We start from the raw sequence: 15,883 nt of genomic DNA on the forward strand, positions 1-15,883 counted from the left end.
TTCCGGTTCGGTTCTGGTTCGGTTTGCTTGAGTTTGGTTCGGTTCTGATTCGGTTCTGGTTCGGTTCCGATTCGGGTTCTGGTTCGGTTTGCTTGAGTTTTGGTTCGGTTCTGATTCGGTTCTGGTTCGGTTCCGATTCGGTTCCGGTTCGGTTCTGGTTCGGTTCCGATCCGGTTCTGGTTCGGTTTGCTTGAGTTTGGTTCGGGTCTGGTTCGGTTCTGATTCGGTTCTGGTTCGGTTCCGGTTCGGTTCTGGTTCGGTTCCGATTCGGTTCTGGTTCGGTTCTGGTTCGGTTCTGGTTCGGTTCTGGTTCGGTTTGCTTGAGTTTGGTTCGGTTCTGATTCGGTTCTGGTTCTGGTTCGGTTCTGGTTCGGTTCTGGTTCGGTTCTGATTCGGTTCTGGTTCGGTTCTGGTTTGGTTGTTGTTCGGTTGTGGTTTGGTTCTGGTTCGGTTTGCTTGAGTTTGGTTCGGTTCTGATTCGGTTCTAGTTCGGTTCCGATTTGGTTCTGGTTCGGTTCTGGTTCGGTTGTTGTTCGGTTGTGGTTCGGTTCTGATTATGTTTGCTAGAGTTTGGTTCGGTTCTGGTTTGATTTGCTTGAGTTTGGTTCGGTTCTGGTTCGGTTTGCTTAAATTTGGTTCTGGTTCTGGTTCTAACCCTAACCCTAACCCTAATCCTAACCCTAATCCAAACCCTAACCCTAATCCTAACCCTAACCCTAACCCTAACCCTAATCTAAACCCTAACCCTAATCCTAACCCTAACCCTAATCCTAACCCTAACCCTAATGCTAACCCTAATCCAAACCCTAATCCTAACCCTAACCCTAATCCTAACCCTAACCCTAATCCTAATCCTAATCCTAACCCTAACCCTAATCCTAACCCTAATCCAAACCCTAACCCTAACCCTAACCCTAATCCAAACCCTAACCCTAATCCTAACCCTAATCCTTATCCTAACCCTAACCCTAACCCTAATCACAACCCTAACCCTAACCCTAATCCTAACCCTAACCCTAATCCTAACCCTAACCCTAACCCTAATCCTAACCCTAACCCTAACCCTAATCCTAACCCTAACCCTAACCCTAATCCTAATCCTAACCCTAACCCTAACCCTAACCCTAATCCTAACCCTAATCATAACCCTATCCTGTCTTGATGTTGGGTCTTTGTTAATAATAGAACATAGAGTACGGTCTAGACCTGCTCTGTTTGGAAAGAGTCTTGAGATAACGTTTGTTGAGATTTGCCGCTAGATAAAGACTACCTTAAAATTAATAAAACATGGTAAGTATCAAAACACTGAACTCCAGGTCCAATAAATGGTTGTCCAAAAGCTGTGGCTAATCCTTAGGCCTGGCATACACTGTGGAAGTGTATACATGTTGTGGTTAACTCACACTGTATGATCAAATTCTTCACAATTCCTCAGCAAAGATATTGAAAAGCACAATTGAGAAATCCAGGTAGAAATGTGTTGATTTCAGTTAAAAAAAGGGAGATGAATAAAGGAGGGAAAGAGATGAGGACGACAAAACAGGAAGTCAGGAGAGTAATATAAAGAGTGGAGAGAGGTGATGTGAAAGAGAGCACAGAGGTGATAAAGTATGAGGTGAAATAAAGGATGAGGAAAGAAGAGAGAGAGTGACAAAAAGGAGGAAGCCATAAACACTTTGAAGTTGAAGGAAGTGTGTGTGGGTGTGTGTGTGTGTGTGTGTGTGGTGACACCCTGACATAGAAAGGAGATTGGAAGGTAATCAGGCATATGGCAGGTGCAGCACAAGGGGAATAATAATAGGCTCACACACACACATAAATAATAAACTTAGACACACACACACACATGCAGACTGTACAGGCACACGCTGACACACAATGAGGCTGATTTCAAAGATGCTCTGTCATGAGAGACCACGCACACACATGCTAACACACACACATATGCACACCCTTTACTTAGAGCAGGATTATGAAGGACGGGAAACACTTCACATGTTCTCTGACATGAAATGTGAACACGCCAAGAGATTGGAACAAGTACCCGAGCATCACTCAGTACAAGATGTTGATATGATTATTGTGAGAGCAGGAGGCTGCAACATACCACTTCACATGATTTCATATACATGTATATTCTCAGCAATAGGCTTAACAAGCACGGATGAATAAGTGATTCGGACGACACAAACAATTTCAACTCTGCTCTCCTGCAAAGATTGGAGGCAAGACTTCAACTACCAGTTTTCAAGTAGAGTACTCAAAACCATATTGCCCCAAATATAAGAGGTTTTTATTAGTGGGGTATTCTTAGATTCAGGGTTAAGCCATCAAATGCCAATATTCAGTACAACAGTGGAAAGTGCCAGTTGTCTCTAGAGCTCAAAATAGCAGCCAGTCATCATTAACCATTACAGCGCCAAGGGGTTGAGAGATGACGGGACATGGTATCACAAAGTAGTACAGGTTACCCGACAACTAAGGTGGAGCTATGATGCTTTTTTTTAAAGAAACAGTAAACCATGTGTAACTCCTTAGACCATATGTGTCAAACTCAAATCTGGCCCGCGGTGGCATTATCTTTGGCCCGCGGGATGATATCAAATTATTTATTGAGCTGGCCCCACTGTATTTTGCACGCACCACTAAAACTACAAGTCCCACAATGCACTGCATGTCAATCGAGGGCCCGCACGCGATAGCCGTGACCCGACTCCTCTCATCATCAGCCTTATGAAGCTAGTCACCTGCAGTGAACTTTCAGATATCCCTCTCCCCCCAAAAATGGATAAACGAAAGGTGGACTTTGAAAACAGGGGGGGTTCAAGACAGGTGGGAGGCAGAGTATATGCATGTGCGCAACAGAGGAACTTTTGGGATTAAGATCAATGCATGGCACAACTACGGGGAAAGATCTCTTTGAAGAGGTATCCAGATGTGTAAATGAAATGAGGCTGCCTTGGGATAAGCGTGTGGGACTGACGACGGATGGAGCGCCCGACAAGTGCGGGCAAAAGAGTGGATTAGTGTGCAGGATCCGGGAGAAGATGCGGGAGGAAAACAGCGCAGGTGAGCTGACAGGTTATCACTGCATCATACATCAGGAATCACTGTGTGGCAAAGCCTTGAAAATGGACCATGTGATGAGCACCATAACACGAGCAGTTAACTTCATAAGAGCCATAGGTTTAAATCAGCGCCAGTTCAAGTCTTTTCTGGAGGAGTTGGGTTCAGAATATGGGGACTTGCCCCATCACACAGAGGTAAGATGGCTAAGCCAGGGAAAAGTGCTGTAAAGGTGTATTGAGTTGCGTGAGGAGATTTGTCAGTTCATGGAGAGCAAAGTGAAAGACATAACAGAGCTCAGAACTCACATGCGCTCAACCTGCAGCTTCAGGGGCGGGGGCCCTGTGATCACAGACATGTATTGTACGCTGCAGTGAGGGCTTTTAAAACCAAGCTGCGCCTGTGGGACACGCAGATGCTGCAAGAAAACTTGAGCCATTTTCCGTGCTGTCGAACTACCTGTGTGAACAACTGTTCTCTTTGATGAAGTTAAACAAAACATCACACAGGAGTCGTCTCACTGATTAACACCTTCACTCTATCCTGAGGATTTCCTCAGCTCAGAGCCTGACCCCAAACATTGATGAACTTGCATCCAAGCTGAGCATCTGGCTTAGACTAGTGTGCATCACAGAGCAGCAGACTGAGCTTTAATGTTTCCTTTTTGCACTTTTTCTCACTACCACAGGGCATTTTTAGTTTTTCTTTGCAGATTTTTTTTGCTAATGTTGTTGGCCTGTGGAAAAATATTTTCATAAGAAATTAGTAAAGCTCATTCATTAGATAAGCAGCCTCAGCAGGGAAGCCGAGACACTTCTCTCCCCGGCCACTTCCACCAGCTCTTCTGGGAGGATACCGAGGCGCTCCCAGGCCAGCTGAGAGACATAGTCTCGCCAGCGTGTCCTGGGCCTTCCCCGTGGCCTCCTCCCAGTCGGACATCCCCTAAACACCTCCCCAGGGAGACGCCCGGGAGGCATCCTAACCAGATGCCAGAACCACCTCATCTGGCTCCTCTCGATCCGGAGGAGCAGCGGCTCTACTTTGAGCCTCTCCCGGATGTCTGAGCTCCTGACCCTATCTCTAAGGCTGAGCCCAGACACCCTGCGGAGAAAGCTCATTTCGGCCGCTTGTATTCGCGATCTCGTTCTTTCGGTCACTACCCACAGCTCGTGACCATAGGTGAGGGTCGGAACGTAGATTGACCGGTAAATTGAGAGCTTTGCCTTCTGGCTCAGCTCTCTCTTCACCATGACAGACCGGTACAGCGCCCGCATCTTTTAGATCATTCTAAGTTTTTATTGATTGATGGAAGGCATCTTGTGACCCCCCAATCAGTGTCTGTGACTCCCCAAGGGGTCCCGACCCCCTCTTTGGGAACCACTGCATTACAGGACCCCCTCACCCATTCAATAGGTTGCAGGTCATTTTAATGTTTATAGTATTAAAGCAACAAGTGCTTTAGCTGTAGACACGTTATAACTTTTATTCCACTTAAATATGACATTTGGTGTAAGACAAATCTTTAAAGTACAGTTTTCTTTCTAAAAACAAGATCTGGTCTTCAAAGAGCATCTTTCTAAGAACTAGTCTTGTAAAGGAATCCATCCCTGTATCCACTCATCCACTCATCCATCCTGTTCATTCAACGGTCGAGCTTTCAAGGATCAAACTGCCTCCATAACGTGTCGTTCTCCCTCTCCTCTCTTTATTCACACACTCACCAACACAAACAAACATGACTCATGACCCGTGACTCAAAGACGCTTTGAACCAGCACACAGCGGTACTGTTGCCATGCCAACTGTGATGCTGGCACTAGCCAGGTGTTGCCATAGTGTCACCAGTTCTTGCTTTTGCCTTCCAACTGCTCCGTGGACACACACACACACACACACACACACACACACACACACACACACACACACACACACACACACACACACACACAAACTGTGTCATTGAGTGTGGATGAAACAGGTCATAGAAGGCAGATAAATCCTATTCAATATTCAAGGAGACATTTTTTTAGTGCTAAATACTCATATGTAAGAATTTTGATGTTTTAAAAAGGCACTTTTGCAACCTTATACCAAATGTATTGGTTACTTGGATAATTGCAATGTTGCTTTAAATGTCTATAACTACCAAACATTCTTGTTACCTATGACAAAAAGCTGTAGTTCAAAGCTTACCCCTCCAAGAGGTCTTCACTGATGCTTTGTTAGTGGTTTAAAAAAAAAGCTGCCTGTTGCTTTAAGACGGTGGAGAGTGATTAGCCAATCGGTGGCCAGCAAAGGGAAATGCTCAGACACAGCTCTTGTACCAGCTTGCCTGCTTCATTCAAAGTTCTTTGCAAAGTTTTGGTGATAGTTAGTTTGAACCATAGACTGTATAAATAATGGACGTAGTATCCGTGACGTCACCCATCTGTTTCTGAAGCGCTGTTTTGAGGCCAATCGGCGGCGGCAGCCATATTGGAAATGTTGAACTCAACCTAACTTCTGTCCAGCGAGTGTGATGTAAAGAGGCGGGCTTTGAGCCTCCTAGCCAACAGCTACAGTGTTCCTGCCTGTCAATCAAGTCAGCTGTGCCTCTCATAATGGGAAACTCATAATCTTAATAGCTTCAAAATTGCAGTGTTATGAGAAAATTCACCCCCCGTACAGTGTGTGCCGATCCAGAAATGAGCTATCCAGACTACACTCGTTTTTTGTACCAGGCTGTAAACATGTTTATTTCTGCTGTAAAGATCGGCTTTTTTGAATGTGTGTGTATGTGGTTTCCAGCCAGCCTCAAGCGGATCCTCCATGAACTGCAGTTTTTATCACTTCCTCATTGGACTCATATTTTTAGACCAAAGGTTGATGCTTGGTCTAGACTGTACTCTATGTTCTATTACATACAGCGAAGGTTTCTCAAGTACAAACACTTCTAATCAATATGATAGTCGTGGCGAGACAGCTGGACTGACTGTGTTGAATTGATCATATCATGCAAAGTCGAGTAAAAGCATGTGAGGATGAGATGCTTGAGTCATTAGCTGGCTGTTACTTGATGGGAACAGAGTGGAAACCGGGTGAACAGGTTGTCCAGGGTCGTGTGCAAGGGTGAGAGCTGTTCAAGTGATGGCTGTGTTGTTGAAGTCTGAGTGGATTAAGGTCAGGAGGCCATTGACTGTGTTAGCAGTGTGTGCAACACAGGACACCCACAGTTAGATATTATTGTTGTTGCAGATGAAGATAATGGTGTTGCAGAGTATTATAGATTTAATAATGCTTCTGTAAAGCATACGGTAATGTTATCTGAAGGCTCTTTCCAAACAGAGCAGGTCTAGACCGTACCCTATGTTCTATTATTAACAAAGACCCAACATAAAGACAGCATAAGATCCAGTCCCATCTTACAGACAGGACTCAGTCTGATCTCATCTTAATCAACCATGAGCAGAGCACTTTGCAGCATTTAGCAAGTTACAGTGGCAAGGACAAACTTCCTTTAACAGGCAGAAACCTCCAGCAGGACCAGACTCATGTTAGACACACATCTGCTGAGACCGAGTTGGAGAGAGGGATAGAGGGAGATGAAGAGAGAGAGAGAGAGAGAGAGAGAGAGAGAGAGAGATGTTTTAAGAGTAGACTTAAAACTTTCCTTTTTGATAAAGCTTATAGTTAGAGCTGGATCAGGCTTGGACCAGCTTTTGTCATGCTGCTATAGGCCTAGACTGCCGGGGGAACTGGCACACTGACACACTGGGATCCTAGCTCACCCTCTTCCCCCCAACCCCTTCATCACTTACTTTAACTCTGCCTGTCCCATTAAAGTTACTAACCATAGACCTTTCTGGAGTCCCTGAGCTCCCTTGTCTCGTAGGTTCCTCTGAGCTGCCGTAGACGTCGTCCTGCTGTGGATGATCTGGACTCCAGCTGATACGGACGTGCTGGACTCCAGCGGCAACAGCTTCTACGACTCGTCTCATCACTATCACCTCTCTCTCTTACTCCCCTCTATCTGTCTTTCCAGACCCAACTCGGTCGAGGCATGATGGCTATCTAACATGAGTCTGGTCCTGCTCGAGGTTTCTGCCTGTTCAAAGGAAGTTTTTCCTCACCACTGTAACTAGCTAAATACTGCGATGTGCAATGCTCATGATGGATTAAGGTGGGGTCAGACTGAGTCTTACCCTGTCTTGAAGTTGGGTCTCTGTTCATGATTTGACATAGAGTGGTCTAGACCTCCTATGTTTGTAAAAGCGTTTTGAGATAACGTTTGTTGTGATTTGGCGCTATACAAATAAAGATTGATTGATTGATTGATTGATTGATTGATTGATTGATTGATTGATTGATAGTGGTGACACTGATAGTAGTAAGATTAATTGGAAAAGAGATTGGTTTTCTTAGTTATCTTAAAGACACAGTACGTAAGTTTGATGTGTGTAGTGTTTATGTTTTTTTTCCAGAAACCACCCACACACCTGTATTAAGACAATGGTCATGCCTGGAAGTGGATTGCATGCACTTTCAAGTCATTAAAGGACACTTTGACCACAGCTAGGCCTGGTTATTGGACTTCTGTTGAAGCAAAGAAAGAGTTTTTACTGGACTATCCACAGTGATTCGAATTATCCAACCATCCCACACTAGACGCACCCTTTTCAAGTAGTGTTGGTGCATTGTAGATAAGCCAACACCTGCATCTGTCAGTCATTCCCCTCTTCCTGCTCCCTCTTTTAAATTTTCAAAGGTTTCAATGGATTGAAGTGAAACTCATCAAGATCCAAAAAGAGAAGCAGTACCTCCTTTAATCCCAGTCGGGGGGGCTTGTAAATACAACTCCTGTCTTCCACCGTTGGACACGGTGAACCTCCGGTGGGAACATTAGCAGCTGAAGGAGAGGAGAACGTGTCTCATTAACTCTCTCTTTATAATTGGCTCCCATCTTGTTTGGGATTTTAAAAATGGCCTCTTTCTCTTTGTGGTGCCCCAAGAACGCCGCACGCACCTTCTACCATTAAACGGATTCTCTTTAAGATGTTATTCCAGGCACATCCATGGGTGTAATTTGGAGGTGTTCTCATTAGGGAGTGCTGCCTGTTTGTGTTTATAATTGAATTCTGCATGCTCCAGAAGTTGAAGAAGAGTCTAGGCACCAGGTTTCCTCTGAAGCTGTGTCACTGACAGCGTTATCTCACTTGGCTTACATTATTAGCAGCCATTTAAGAAGAGTTTTATCATCCCCAGGTTTGAATTCATGCTGTGATCACATCAGCTTTAAAGGTGACATATCATGCAAAATGGACTTTTTAATGGTTCTCTACCTGAAATATGTGTCCCTGTCTACATGAATGAATGAATGAAAAAAATCCATTCTGCCCCTGTTTTGATTTCTCCACCTTTCTATAAATGTGTGCTGAAACCAGCCGTTTCAGACTTCCGTGTTTTTGTCACAGAGTCAGAGCTCGGAGCTTGTTCAGCCCATAGACTGTATAAAATAATACTGAATCCCTCCTCCTATTTTTATTCCCTGCACAAATGTGTGCTAACAAGGAGCTTAGGAGGGAGGCATGCTAGTTGTAGGCTGTCTTAATAAACACAAAGGTCGGTTTTACTCCCCACGTCTGCAGATTTGAAGATCTAGCGGATGATTTTTATTTATCATGGATAAGTGCTAGCGCTAGTTAGCATAGCTACATGTCGTAGCTGTAGCTGTGTACCAAGACACACGTCTACATACTGACAAATAAAACAACAAGAAACACAGAATCTGTGACCAATCCTTCAGAAAAGGTCCTGCTGCCTTTCTGGCAGAGGTTGATTTTACTCCCCACGTCTGCAGATTTGAAGATCTAGTGGATGATTTTTATTTGTCATGGATAAGTGCTAGCGCTAATTAGCATAGCCACATAGCTACATGTTCATAGATGTAGCTGTAGCTGTGTACCAAGACACACGTCTACATACTGACAAATAAAACAACAAGAAACACTAAATCTATGACCAATCCTTCAGAAAGGTCCTGCTACAGGCGCCTCTCCGTCAGGATCAGATTCAGAGGGTTGAAGTTACGTGATCTCTGAGCAGCCGTGTATATTCAGCCAACATGTAAACATTAGATCAACGTGCTGGAGAGCCGAGGCACATCCACTTCCTGAGGGGGCGTGGTCAGAGAGAAAACAGAGTGTTCTGAGGAGGACTGAAGAAGAGGGTTTTTCAGGCAGACCAAAATCTGATTTCAAAGTGTTTTTTTGAGCATAAACTTTAAAGACATGTTTTGGGGACCTCTTCGACCAATATATATTGATGAAAAAAGCGTGATATGTCACCTTTAATAACAATGATCACACCTTACATGATATGACAACACATGTAAGAGTTTGGGAAACACAAAGCACGCTAAATGCTGTTCTTTCATTATTTAAAACTTTGGTTTTGATATTTTCCTGCAGCTCCATACTGCTGCATCCTCTCTCTTTCTTACCACCATAATTCTCACTGTGACAAACACAATGTGACACATTCAACTAGATGCACTTACTTGCAGTAATCGGGGGCCAAGTGCCACCACATCTGGCACGTAAATTCGGGCGACAAAACCAAAGTTGGCTTGAGGCAAACAGGAGGAGCTGGCATATGCACGGATAGACCCAAGAGGAAGTTTGAGCACCTGCCGTCTGACCTCTTAAAGAGACAGTGCCCTTTTATATGTGCTTCTTTTTATATATATATATTTAAATAAATACAGCCATGTTTGGTGCTCCCAGGTGATGTCCTCTGACCTCACTCCATCCCTCCTGGTTTCCTGCCACAGCAGTTAGAGCTTTGCATACAGCGAGTCCTCTATCGTGTGAGAACACACGCATATGTGTGCCCACTCTGTGATGAGTTACTCTGAGGTAGAGTGGAGTTATGTTATGAGGCAAAGGGGGGAAATGTGCAATGCATTTATGTTTCATATTGATGCAAAATAAAAATCCCTGAAAATAAATGCAGAAATACGTACCAAAGAACAAGTAAACAAATAAAGAACCTCCCTACTTCAGGCTGAAGCGAGCAGTAAACACATGTCATTTATCTGTGAAAACAGAAGTGATGATTTGGGGACAATATTGGATCTTATAAGCTTGTAAGTGTCGTTGTGAAACACTGTCAAGTAATAATTCAACCGCCTGGTGTGCAGCAGGAACTGCTTGTGCACCAGCCGTTACTGTGTTGCAGAAAGAGGTAGAATTGGGGTGAACTTCTATAACAGATTAATTCTGCACGCAGCCCACCTGATGCACCCCCTGTCCAGGGCGCTGAGGGTGCAAGAGAGCTGGCCCAGACGTGGACTGGTCGGTCGAGAGGTTGCAAGCTTTTGCAGACGCCAAAGCTGCTCTTGCCAATGCTGCTATGCTGGCACACCCGTCCGTGCGCCGCATGCTCCTGCGGCCCTTACCACTGACACCTCAGAGTTTGCTGTTGGGGCGGTGTGTGAACAGTGGGTGGACGGTGCTTGGTGTGCAGCAAACTTCCTGCGCACCAGCCGTTACTGTGCTGCAGTAAGAGGTAGAATTGGGGTGAACTTCTATAACAGATTAATTCTGCACGCAGCCCATCTGATGCACCCCCTGTACAGGGCGCTGAGGGTGCAAGAGAGCTGGCGCAGACGTGGACTAGTCGGTCGAGAGGTTGCAAGCTTTTGCAGAAGCCAAAGCTGCTCTTGCCAATGCTGCTATGCTGGCACACCCGTCCGTGGCTGCCTGCTCCTGTGGCCCTTACCACTGACGCCTCAGATTTTGCTGTTGGGGCGGTGTGTGAGCAGTGGGTGGATGGTGGACGGCGCTTGGCAGCCCCTGGCCTTCTTCAGCAGAAGCTTTCGCGACAGTTAGAGGAAGTACAGCACATTTGACAGGGAGCTGCTGGCTCTTTTTCTGGCCACACGTCACTTCCGGTTTCTGCTGGAAGGCCGGGTAGTTCATTGCTTTTGTGGGCCTTGCCGCCACTGCATGTCAGTGCTCGGGCCCTAACTATGGAGTATATATACTCTGCATAGAGCATGGACGTGCTCTTGGCGACGTCACTCATGTTATCTGAAGAGGAGTCGATACTGGTCGCCATATTGGAAATGCTGACTCAGCGTAACTTTCAGTCAACCTAAACACAGACGGAGATGTGGAGCTGAGTTTGGGACCAAGTCATATGCCTGTGCTAGTCAACTCAGCAGATCTTTACACAACTCTAAGTCCTAATATCTTTAAAGTGAAGGAGTGATAAAGGAAATCGACCCCGGGGCATGCAGGGTGAGCTAGTAAAGAAATCAGCCAATCAGCCCGAAAATAAGCAGCAACATAAAAGTAGTGGACACTCTAGTGAGTGCATTTTTTTGCAGTCTGCATTGGCTTCATTTTCAACACCAAAGGTCACAGCTTGGTTTCAATTTTAGCTTTCTGGCTCATAGCTCAGCTGAAGCATATAAGGAAAGCTAGGACTCAAACATTGGCATGTCTTTTCGAAGATCTGTCTGTTTTTCTGAGGTAGTGAACAACATTTCCAATTTATTCCAACTGTATTGGTCTATAATGATGGTTTGAAGTATAAGTCAAACCCTCAGTCAGTACCCAAGAAACAGACATGGCTCGTTAAACACTTTAGAGTTTGAGTCCAAAAGGATGAAAATATAAAGGATCTTAACCCTCCTGTTATGTTTCGGGTCAATTGACCCTTTTTTTGAAAATGGTTGATTTCACATATTTGCAACCCCCCTTGCATTCATAGATATAGATACTGTTTGTGGGTCAATTTGACCCGGCAGTCAAGGTGGAGGCTAAAAGGGGTCAGAAGTTTCCCCCCGGGATAAATAAAGTATTTCTGATTCTGATTTTAACGTGAATTTTCATGGAAAAACGAGTGAGATATCCTCATTAAACCATGATCTGTGAGGATTAAGAACACTAGGCACTGAATATTGCTTTAAGTGGTTAGTAATGGAGTTAATAATGAGATTTAAAAAATGTTTATTGGGATTTTTTGGGGGTTCTGACACTTTTTGATAATAAAATATGCCCCGGGTCAAATTGGCCCAGGAACATTATTGCTGTTCCTGAGAAACGAACATAACAGGAGGGTTAATTGTGACGATAGTATCATTGCGATAATAATCCCTTTTAAGTTCTCCATACAGTAGGTAAACTTTCTCCTCTATGCTTGAACATATCTGATGCTTGGTTATAGCGCCAGCGAGGAAAAAAGAAATCCCAGATCTTTGAATTAGTCGACAAAAGTACCAGAGCCCAGTCTCAAACTCAAGATTTGCACAGAGACCTCTGGACTCATCGGTCCGACAACTCCAGAGTGAGAGCTAAGCCTCAGATTGGGCTTGAGAGCTCTGCTTGGTATGTGAGCAGCCGGATGAGATGCATGCCTGTGCTGCAGGGATCTAAAGGGAACCGTATTGAGCTAATAAGGCATAGTATGGTGATTTAAGAGAGGACTCTCGGGCCTCCCAGGCTAATTATCCAGGTCTCACTATGTCTGAACCTTTCCTTTTCCTCTCTGTCAACCGCCCTGAGTCTCTTCTTCCATTCCCTGCTCCCGGCTATATTCCCTCATTACTTCAGACCATTTCCATTTCCCTGCTGCGTCTGTGTTTCTTCTTATTTCATTCTTTGCTTACGCTCTAAAACTCCCATCCCAACACTTTGTTCTCTGCCTCTGTGATTTAGCACCTCTTTACCTTTTTTTATGAAAGTTTGTTTTGCTTATTATGCCTCAGAGGGGCTGAAGGAATTTAATGTGTTTCAGCTTGAGACGTGTTTGTCTGAAATACCCCTGTTACTGCGTCGCCTAATGGACTGTCGCTGCTAGTGGAGGGTGACTTCCACTAACACAGATGTATTGCTTCAATCTAAAATCCCTCAGAATTAATCCGATGTTGTAAAATTAAGAATGTCAGAGTTAGATGTAAGACCGTGCACAAATATTTCACACCGTGCATGGAGCAGTGTGTCCTGTGTGTTGCAAGGAGTTTAAGTGTGCAGGTCAGAGTGGTGGATGCATACATTCGGCTTTTATGCACACACCTCACCCGTGGCTATCTTCCTGTTGCTCTATAACAATAATATTTTATTTATTTGCCTTCCTTTATTCACTCCAGCTATTGTGATGCTGCAGGCGTTGGTAAATCCCCACCTGGATTATGGATTTCAGAACAAATCCTGTAAGACCAAGACATTTCTTTGTTTTCTGCACCTCTAATACCAAACACAGAACTGTTACATTTGCCATTTCAGCTAGCATGTCTTCATAGTTACATGTTTGTATCAAAAACACATGTAGACCATGAGGTAGACATTGTGAAATTTGGTGGGTTGGTTAGGTTTAGGCTTACAATGTTCAGCTGGTTGCTTTTGCCAGAGCTAAGACTGAACTAGTGTAGTAAAACCATCTTTTATAAAGTCTGATAAGTCTTAGTTTTTGAATATTGTTAAATCAGAGAAGGTCAGGGTCAGAAGACGAGTCTGGATTCCATCAACAACACTCAACATACCAGCAGTGGAATAATATTGGAGTCCCAAATACTCCAATAAATCTACAAGTACAAAGTTTGGTGGTGAAAGTTAATTGAGTTCTCCCAACACACCGTGCAACATCTTAATCTCCTGGGTCTTATTTGTTTCCAGCTGGAGGCATTCGCAGGTCAGTGCATGCTCAGACTGTCCCTCGGCTGATCTCTGGAGTGACGTAAAGGCTCACTCTGTCTCAACTCATCAGAGCCTCTTGCACAGACATTCAAGGGGCATCATACTCTCTCTCTCAAACCTTTCTCATAGTTTAACATGACTTAAAGCTCAACAACTCTTCACTTATATCAGGCTGGTGTCTTTGAAAACCATCATTTCAGCTTCAGACTGAGCTGTCTCAGGTTGGATACTGTCTCTTTAAGGACCTAACCCCCCAATGTGCCCACTGCCTTCCTATTGACCAGCACTCTGGAAGCCTCCTCCGCTGCTGCCATGCTACAAAGTTGTCATAATTGAGTTAACTGGTAATTAATTTAACAAACTATGATATATAATAATAATAATAACAATACATTTTATTTATAAAAGCGCTTTAAAAGATTCTCCAAGCGCTTTACAGGAAAATAAAATTATACGATAGAAAAGCAAAGAAAAGCAAGGCAGCAAAATAAAACAAAACAAGAAAAAATCAATCAATTCTAGTTTAAAAGCCTTTGTAAAAAGGTGTGTTTTGAGTCTGTATTTGAATTTGGTGAGTGAGGGAGAGAATCTGAGGTGTTGGGGGAGAGAGTCCCAGAGGGTGGGGGCAGCGACAGAGAAGGCCCTGTCCCCCTAGGTTCGGTGCTTGGGTTTGGTGAGAGGGGTGAGGAGGTTGGCGTTGGTGGAGGGATTATATGGCTGCAGAAGGTCGGTGAGGTAGGAGGGAGCTAGATTGTGGAGGGCTTTATAGGTGATGAGTAGGATCTTGTACTGTATTCTTGAGGGGATGGGAAGCCAATGGAGGTTCTGGAGGACTGGGGGTGATGTGGTCTCTGGAGCGGGAGTGAGTGAGGAGGCGTGCAGCTGAGTTTTGTATGTATTGTAATTTGTTTAAGGAGGGTGTTGGGTGTACCGTAGAGGATGCTATTGCAATAATGGAGTCTTGAGGTGATGAAGGCGTGGATGAGAGTTTCAGCGGCAGTGAAGGAAAGGGAGGGGCGGAGACAGGCGATGTTTTTGAGGTGGAAGAAAGTGTTTTTTGAAATATTGTTAATGTGTTGTTGAAAGTTGAGTGACTGATCAAAAATGATGCCAAGGTTACGGATGTGGGTGGATGCTGAAAAAGTGGATTTATCAATAGTGAGTGAGAAGTCTGGGCAGGTGGAAGTGAGGGATTTTGAGCCTATGATAATGGGGCTATATAGGGCTGCATGGTGGTGCAGTGGTTAGCACTGTTGCCTTACAGTAAGAAAGTTCCTGGGTCAAGCCCCCAGGAGCCACATGCATGTTCTCCCCATGCATGTGTGGGTTCTCTCTTGGTACTCCAGCTTCCATCCACAGTCCAAAGAAATGCTCTACAGGTTATCTTGTGACTGTAACTCGCCCGAGAGTGTGTGCATGAATGGTTGTGTGTCTCTGCATGTCAGCCCTGTGATAGGCTTGGATTTAACAAACTGTTGGAGGTGCAGTCAAACAAATAAGACAAAGCCAGCATCATCACTTGCAGGTCAGAGTGGAGGGATCACTGGTTAGCATGGCTATAAGATGTCCATTCAGTTTCATCCATCTACTGAGCTGATGTGGCTTCAGGTTATTCGATCCAACCATGCACCATTTGGCATCCCCAAAGTACAAGACTTCCTTCCAGTCCGACTGAAACATAAAACATCTGCTCTCTCCGACCTCGTTTCAACTTTAAAAATCCCACTTTCTACAACAATCAGCAGTCAAGGCATGAGGATGATCAGATCTGAGGCATGAGTGTGTGTTACATGAGCCTGTACAGTCCAGACGATGCTACTGCCACCGCTAAGTCCTTGAAATGTCTTGAGGTGCACCCTGCCACTCATCCAATGACAGCTGGGATAGGCTCTAGCCTCCTGTTACCCCAGATGGGATAAGCAGTTTAGATTATGACAAGATGGCCAACGATAATTGCATCTATCATGCTCTTTCAAGGAGAATCACCAATTAGTGACATCACAAATTGAATGAGTCCCATGTCCCTCTCGTTCAGAGCCGCCTGCAGTCTCATCCTGGGATACTCCCAACACATGTTAAGGTGTGTATTATGTGTTTTTTAATATGCTTAATGACAAATTACCACTGCAGGATATATAA

This window comes from Notolabrus celidotus, chromosome 7, assembly GCF_009762535.1.
Source record: "Notolabrus celidotus isolate fNotCel1 chromosome 7, fNotCel1.pri, whole genome shotgun sequence".
Classification (NCBI taxonomy): Eukaryota; Metazoa; Chordata; class Actinopteri; order Labriformes; family Labridae; genus Notolabrus; species Notolabrus celidotus.